A 6788-nucleotide genomic window follows, 5' to 3' on the forward strand; every position below is an offset into this window, starting at 1 on the left:
TGTATAGAGCTCCAAGGAGATTATGTTGAAAAATAAAAAAGATTTACCCAAAAAAAATTGTTTTTATACTTCATTCTAAGGACTTATTGAACTACCCTCGTAGTTAGCCACCGAAAACGAATCGTGAAGTTGGGGGGCTCGGGTTCTTGCTCGTGCATTTTCGGCTCTACACGAGGCTGGCCTACGCAACATGTAGCAATAGCAAAGCCGACTCATAGACAATGCTACACTGGCTCGTTTATAAACACTTCACACCGTCACACCGTCTTCGCACCAGAACGATGCGAGAACTGTCAATGATGCACCTAGAGATGTGGGATAATACACTTCAGTTGCAGAGCGTAAAGCGTTCACTTATCGGTGTGATTCAGCGACTTTTTTCTAACAGTGTAAGGCGTTTCAAAAATTGATTTAGTGCACTCTCAGTTTAGAGTCTAAACGATGAAGTCGGCCCCTTAATTGTTAAAGTAGAATACTTTAAAAGCAGATTCGTTTCACTCTTAAACGATCTAGTTAAACGCTAAAAGTATGCACTTTAATGGTTCAACGATTGCATTTTAAAAGCGCGGTGATGCGATTCCACGCATGCGCGTAAATTATTTTTCGGTAAGAGTACGTCTCATTTTCACCGTTAAACTGCACCTTCTACGCGTCAAAGTAGAGTCGCTTATCGCTGAATCTGTTTTCAAACTTAATTCTCAAACGATGGCACATTAACCGCAAAAGTATTCCTTTATCGTTAAGAAGAAATTTCTGAGAGTGTGGTTTTTTACTGGCGAATCTCATATTTTTGTTACAATAAGTGAAAGACGTGTTGCACTATTGAGCAGGAAAAGTTATTATATGCACTATTTATCATAAATTTAATAAAAGAAATGATTTATCAATTGTGGAATAATCTCATAATTAATACATCATGCAAACTGGTAGTCTAAATAAAACACCTAAATGTCTCAATTTCATTTCACCTCACAATCTCAGGTCAACAGGAGAGTGAAGTTGCGGAAAAATATTATTGAGCATGTTAGCTATTGATAACTCACGTTAAATGTCAGAGGAAATAAACATCAATAAAAATCTTGTCGTGAGTCATTTACTCTTTTAAGTAACGTTGGGAATTGTTGGTAAACATTTTTCGTTCAAGGACTTCAAAATATACAAATAATAACAAAAGTTAAAAAAATTTAATTCTTATTACAATTTTAAACTCTCTGCCAAAATATGCTTTTGAAGTTACCTCAATTTTTGAGCTAAGAATCTGATTTTTGAATTTTGATTAGTTAGATTGTTTGATAAGGAATTTGAGGCTATTAAGAAAGTTTGTATTTCAGTACATTTTATTTTGAACCTGAATATTTTAACGGCTAAAAGATTAACCATTATCAACTGTTTTCATACATAATGACAAATTGATGTTTGATCCAGAGCGATTAATATATAGGTATTTGTCCCACTGACTGCATTGTCCTATCTCGTTTCAAATCTGGGTTAAGTTTGAGGTTGTCTGAATGCGCTAAGTAAGTATTAAACGCTGACTTGTTAAAAATCATGGTTTATCGACAAGCTGGAAGATAATCTCTTATTCTTTTGTAATCTTTCATTCAATCATTGTGGAATGTCACAAATAGTTGAAAAAGTCTAGGGCGCGCGACTCCCGTGGGAAAATTTCCTCATCTTTTCCTATTTGAAGTTGGGTTCTGATGGGGCCCCTATCAGAATATCTAGCTTAGAAAAACTGATTGGGACCCCTATCAGTATATCCAGTCTAGAAAAAAACAACTGACGGGGGGCCTGCCAGTTTCTATGAAAAATTCCATGCTTCGTATAGTTATAGCGAATCTACAGCTGAATCTAATGCAGTGATGCCAATGTTGGCACCCTGTGCTACTGCGCTTGCGTTAGGGCTGCGCGCTGGTTAGTCGCACTTAGCGCGCAATTGAAAATTACTTCAAAAACAATTCTATTAATTTAAATATATAATTATTCAAAAATGCACTTGAACGTATATAAATTGTGTAACTTTTTATTTCAGGAAAAACACACATATAACCCTTTATTTTGAGAATTCGGTTCTTATTTGTTTTTTCCTATTATTTGAATTAATATAAATTTTATTGGCCTCTAAAAGTTCCCCATTGCACTTTTTTTTAACAGCTATGATGACTTTTATTTTATTTTTTATTTTTTATTTTGAATTGCGCGCTAAGTACGGCCAAGCAACGCAGCCCTAACGTAAGCGCAGTAGGACAGGGTGCCAACATTGGAATCACTGATCTAATGGGGCCCCGACCAGAGAATTCATAAAAAATTGTCTTTCTTAAAATATTAATTTTTAGGTTTTTAAAGGTTTCAGTATGCAGAAATAATATTTTTATAAGTATTTAAACTCGTTATTTTCGAAAACTTGATTTAGGGCGCTAATGAATATCTTCTCCGGGGCCAGCCAGATATGTAGGTCAGTTACACCAGCCCCCCTCCACTCTTCATTTTTGGGTTTTCTATAGTCCATTGAATAGTGCCCCAAATGCGCTCAAATGCGCCACCGAATAAAATGGTGGCCCCACAAAACTGTAGGAGTTATATCAGGTGTTACGCGAGGGGGGGGGCAGCGTAAAGCTATACCCACTATTTGAAAAATCAAATTTTAAATCACATGATCTTGAAGATCTTCAAATGCGCTCATATGCGCCATAGAGAAAAAATGTTTCGCCACATTGATACCCGAGTTATCAGCGATCGAAATGGGGGGGGGGGGGTTGACGTGATTTTTCTAACATGATAATATTTTTCCAAATTCTTTATACCTATCTTTCATTACTTCAAATGTGTTCAAATGTACCACCAATAAAAAATGTTGCGCTAACTAATTAACGAAGGTATATTTTGGAGGGGGGGGGGCAGTGTAACGCAGGTGTTAAATCCTCAACAGTTATGTGCCATATGAAGTTGAGGGCATGTATTCTTTCGCCTTCAAATGCGTCATATGTGCCATAATTTTTGTTTGAAAATTTTCAAACTTGCCCAAGATATGGAAGTAACAAAATTTTACGAAGTGATGACCAACAAAGTAAAAAGCTTGCAAATCCACATTGATTAAGTGAGTTTTCTATAGGGTTTCAAATGCGCTCATATGAGCCATCAAGTTTGTTTGAAATTCTTAAAAATTGCCCAAGATATAGAGGTAACAAAATTGTACATCAAGTGATGACCAACCAAATAAAAAATTTGCAATCCGCATTGATGAAGGGAGTCCTCTATGGGGATTCAAATTCGCTCAAATGCGCCACTTTCGAAATTAACAAAAACCATAATCAACTCCCCCCCCCCCCTTAACACTTGCTACCGATCCACTACCCGATGATACCTCCAAATAACCTAAATTACAATATAACAATTTATAATGTTCTCTTCGGATAGAATTTCAAATACGCTCCTATGCACCACTTTCGAAATTGACAAAAAACCATAATCAAACCCCTCACTTTCAATTTTTACCGATCATCCACCTGATGATATCAGTGTAAATATTTTTAAAAAATTTGAAAATACTTTTAAAAATATCGTTCATGTGTTCTAAAATGTCGAAAAACTATTAATGTAAAACTGTAAATGTTAAGACAAAATTACATTTTATTTCAATCATAAAATTTGTATAATAGTCTAAAACTCCTAAAAACTAAATCTTACACGAATATAAAAAAAAATGTTTGTTAAAAAATTTTCAAAGTTCACGATCAAATTTCTAAGTTTCATCGTTAAAAACTTCAAATGCTCATAAAGAATCACATTTTCTGTCATTGTAAAAAGTTGCAAATTAGTCTACCGTGACGAAAAACGAAATATTACTTGAATAAAAATTGTAATCGAATTAAATTATATATTTAAAAATTATTTTATTGATATTTCTGTTAACAGTGCGTATATTTTACATTTGCATAACGTTGTACAATAATAAATAGAATAGATAAAAGTACTGGTCGCCAGTAGCGTGACGGTACCCAGTCGAAGACCCGTAAGGGCCCTTCTATTTAATTGGGTGTGAGGCGGGGTGACCACACTAGAGCCCTACCAGTAAATCTAGTAGAGCCCCCTGACCTCAGCGTTACGTTATAGATTAGGCACAAACTAGTTTTTCTCGGTGGAGCCCGATTAGAGATAGAAAAAACTCGCCAGCGCCCCACTAGAGCAATTTCGAAATTTCTGCAGGGGCTGTTAGTTCTCGTGCTTACCGTATATTATATTCATTTCTGTACCTCAGCCTGTGCAGAAATTGCCAAATGTTTGCCTTATTTCCGATTTAGGCCATATCGGGCACACAATTTTGTGGTTGTTAAATTTGGCTCCCTCTAGACCCCAGCTTCACAGCCAAGCTTGGCAGTAGATGGCGCCCCATTAATTTCGGGGAATAAAAAAGGTTGATTCCAAATCGCACAACTTTCAATGTAAAGTGTCAAACGTCAAAAATATTTTAATTATTATTTGTGAAAGTGACAAAATAAGTGGAAAAAATGCCAAAAGCGAGCATAAGACGAGTGCGTAGGTATCGTACACTGCAAAATATTCCTGAGTTACGTGTTGAAGACTATAATAAGTAAATTTATCAAGAATGTTAAGATGATACCTAATCTTGAAATCAGGTTATTTATTTATAAGAAAAGAAGCAGAAGTAATATTTCATGTGTTGAATGCGAAAACAAATTAGATCAACCATGGCGTCATAAAAATATTTATTTTTACGTATTTTTAGATGATTTCCGTGCACAAAATGATAAATATTCCCATCATTTCCGACTTGGACCAGATCGGGCACACATTTTTGTAGATGTTAAATTTGGCCCCCTCTAGAAGCCGACTTAACAGCCAATCTAAACAGTAGATGGCGCCCCATTAATTTCGCGGTCTGAAATGGGTCGATTCCAAATCGCCCAAGTTTCAATGTAGAGTGTCAAATGTAAAAAATATTACAATTAAAAATTTAAAAAGTGACAAAATAAGTGGAAAAAATGTCAAAAGCGAGTACATTACGAGTGCGTAGATATTCTGTATTTCAAAATATTCTTGAGTTACGTGTTGAAGACTATAATAAGTAAATTTATCAAGAATGTTAAGATGAAACCTAACCTCGATGTGCGGTTATTTATTTATAAGAAAAGAAGCAGAATTAATATTTAATGTGTTGAATGTGAAAACGAATTAGATCATAAATGATGTCATAAACACATTTATTTTCACGTATTTTTGGATGATTTGATATAATCTATATGTGAATACAACCTTCTTATTGTAGTATAGTCGCTTTTGTAAAAATAATATAAAGAGCCAGTGCAATATTATAATCCACTTATTTAAAAATCATTTTCTACATTCAAGTTCAATATAGAAGTTAAAAGCAACTTCAATTTAGAAATTAAAACAAAAAATATATTGCAAAATACTTAAATAGTTTATCATACACAAATGCTGGCTGTTATATTGCGTCTTTTGACTTTTTCGGTTTGATTAAAAAAAAGTGTCTTACATACTCCAATGTTTTCATATCGTGAGCTGTTTGATAATCTGATATTTCTATTCTCAAATTTAACTTAAGGAGGTGATATATACGATTTTAATATTATTTCATTTAAGAATTCCTTTTAATTAAGAATAATAAAAATAAATTTATATGGGCCCGATCGGTGCCAGGCCGGTTTATTTCTGGGCGCAGCGCTTGGGCCCTGGTCGGTTATCGCGTTTCATTTGAAGTCTGGCCCCATCTAGATAGCCCGATTTGGGCCAAATTCTGCCGGATCTAGCAAAATAAGGATCCTAGCGTAAAGCGGTTCCAACCAAATTCGTAGACATAATTTAGGCGAAAAATGTTGTTTAATGAAATGTTGCTGCAGCTTGTGTTCTTTTTCAAAGAGTTAATTTCTTTATTGCTAACATATCGCCAGTGCTTAGGGGAATGAACCCGCAAATTATATTACTGTGAAAAAAACACTTCTAATCATAACGCCATGAAAAAAAACTCATGTCTATATAATATGATGAACAAAAATATACGTCAGTAAGCACTGTAAAAAAATACATATTGGTAAACGCTGTGAAAAAAACACGTCTTGTAAAAATGCTTTAAAAAAAAGCCGCATCATTGGATGGCCGTAATAAAAACATATTTTAGTAAACACTGCGAAAAGGAACCCTTTTTAAGAAACGCAGTGAGGAAAAAGTTGACTTGTGGTAACGCCATGAAAAAATATATTTTTTGTGAGAACGCCGTGAAAAAATTCTTATTCATAAAAATACCGTGATAAGTAACTTTTAGAAGGCATCGTAAAAAATACTTATGAAAACGCTCGGGAAGCAAATCTTTTCACATCGTTTCTTCAAGTAAATAATTACTTTTTCCTATTATTATAATTATGATGGGTTATTATTTTACCAATGATAAAATATGTTATATAATTTAACATTAAATGCTTGTATTTTTCAGATTAAACCTTTGTTGCACTTATTTTTCTGTTCAGTGAATTTACTTGAAAATTTGTACTCGGAGGTTGTTAGGGTCGCTAATCACAAATATGAAGTCAGAATTTCGAAAATTTCAATTCAAGATGGCGGATGCAAAGATGGCGATTTAAAAATGTAGAAAAAAGAGATAAATGAGTTTGAAAATCTCTACTTGGGGGTTTTTGGGGTCGCTGATTACAAATTTGGAGGCAGAATTAGGAAATATTCAAAATCAAGATAGCAGCTTCAAGATGGCGGTTTCAAAATTTTGAAATATATTTGCTTGAAATATATATAGG

Source organism: Belonocnema kinseyi, chromosome 1 (genome assembly GCF_010883055.1).
Source record: "Belonocnema kinseyi isolate 2016_QV_RU_SX_M_011 chromosome 1, B_treatae_v1, whole genome shotgun sequence".
Lineage (NCBI taxonomy): Eukaryota > Metazoa > Arthropoda > Insecta > Hymenoptera > Cynipidae > Belonocnema > Belonocnema kinseyi.